Here is a 2,286-nt window from a genome sequence, read left to right as displayed (position 1 = left end):
TTTTTTTTTTTTTTTTTTTTTGGTTTTTCTGTTCTGTTCTTGTTTCTTTTCCTTTCCTCTTCTGTCTTCTGCACCAGTTTTCCAGAGTTTGTATAATCTTCCTTTGTCCTGCAGCCTTGTTTATGGTTTCTTCCTCTTCCATTTTTCTATTTTTTTCCACTATCCCCTTTTAAATTTTCTCTCCTGAGGGTAAAATTGCCATATTGAGGACTTATAAATTACATTCAATTTTCTGGTTCATTTTAGATTTTGTTATATAATCACAAAACTAGTTCATATGCTTAAAAGTGGCAAACTGTTAGATATCTCAGTCTGCCATTTTCTAGGCTGCATTTGATGTTATCATTATTGCTGATTGTACCACTTTAGCTAAAGTGACATAATTGTTATTACCAGTTGCTCCTCTTGGTGTACCAAGACCTAAATACCAAGTCATAAATACAATAAGCCAGTGGCAAAGAATGAGGGGTTGGGGAAAATAGGTAGCATCTTCTCATACCCAATAAACTGAAGAAGTAGGATCTTGCAACAGACTCAAAACCCCAAAGCCAGCTACCTCTGGATGACACCTGTGAGAAGTAATTATTTCCTAAGTGGTCTAAATACTAGCAATAAAGCTATCACCATAGGCAATTTGCAAGAATCAGCCCAGGAAATAAACTAAAAAAAAAGGAGAAAGAAAATGAGAAGACACTTAAACAAAATCCCACATGTTCCACCTACCAAAGACAAATGCAGGGGGAAATGCGGTGGAATAATCTGAAAGCCACCCACCTGGACTCTCTGACGTGGTAATGGCAGAAGTGACAAGGCAAATGAATGAGACTCTAGAAAAAATAAATCAGAAGTAATTTCTCATATAACTACAGAGATGATAATAATAGTGAAAGATATGCTTAGTGACTCCAGAGCAGATACAGATAAAAAATAAAGGAGTTTAGGAAATTGATGGAAACCATGAGTGCCCAACATAGGAATCCGTACAATAGATTAAAAAACCCCAGATACCCAGGAGGGTAAAAATCTATTGAAAGTATATGCAGCACAATGAGCCAATGGGAGGACAGAATCTCAGATATGGAAGACAGGATTGTGGTTAGTGATCATAAAAAGAAAAATTTCTTAAAAATAGCAAGAGACCATAAGAAATTAATCTAGCAGCTGCTAGATGATGCAAAGAAGAATAACAAGATTGACTGGAGAAAATGAAAAAGCAGGAGATAGTGCAAATGACATAAAAAACTTCTTTATAGATTGTTATGGTTTGTGTCTGGGTGTCCCCCCAAAGCCTCATGCGGTCATGGGGCAGGCTTTTAGAGTTTTATTGATTATGGGTGTGAGAGCTATACCTGCCCTGGGTTGGATAGTTTGCATATGTAAGGGAGAGGAAGAGGCTGCTTGCAGCCATTCCTCTCTTTTGTGCTTGTTGCTTTTGCTGTGTTCTGCCGCCATGAGCTGTAGCCTTCTGCCATGTGCCACTCTGCCTTGGAACCTGCGAAGTATGGACTGAAACCTCCACAAACTGTAAGCAAAACAAACCTTTCCTTCCTTAATTTTGGGTGTCAAGCATTTTGTCCCAGCAATGAGAGAAAAGTAACCAAGACACAGATGTCATGGTGGAAAACTTCCCTACCAAGAAAAAATAATCTGACATAAATAAGGGAGGTGTATAGAACTTCAATTAGCCATGATAAAAATCTACATACATATACATTTTTTTCTTTTTTCTTTTCCTTTCCTTCTTTTCTCCATTCCCCCATCCCAGTTTCTCTTTCCTTTTGAAGTTTCTTACCAATATCTATTGTACATTTTGGCCTTTATTTACTCTTTCAGCTTCTTACACTAGGGAGACAATATGATTTCACACATGTGCATCTGGGTTATTTCACTTATGAGTATGGTATCAAGTTGCAACAATTTACCTATAAAAGTCTCCAGTTTATCCTTCATTATGGCTGAGTAATACAAATGTCAATGTCTTATATTCTGAAAAACTGATTTGAAGACAACAAGGCAATATACTAACCATTGTTACCCTCCTATCATCTAGTTTTGAAATTTTGTTCTTTGCTTTTTCCTCTTTAAAATAAATAAATAAATCAATAAACTGGGGCTAGCACATGGAACAAAAAAACTACAGCAAGGCATATAATAGTCAAGATTCCAGAAATTCAGCACAAGAATAGAATATTAAAAGTTGTTGGAGAAAAGAAAGAAATTACCTATAAAGGAAAGCCCATCAGAATCACAGTAGTCTTCTCCACACAAACCCTCAAGTCAAGGAAA

This window comes from Chinchilla lanigera, unplaced genomic scaffold (assembly GCF_000276665.1).
Source record: "Chinchilla lanigera isolate Chin_1 unplaced genomic scaffold, ChiLan1.0 scaffold00095, whole genome shotgun sequence".
Taxonomy (NCBI): Eukaryota; Metazoa; Chordata; class Mammalia; order Rodentia; family Chinchillidae; genus Chinchilla; species Chinchilla lanigera.
The sequence above is the reverse complement of the archived record's forward strand: the minus strand, read 5'-3'. Positions refer to the sequence as shown.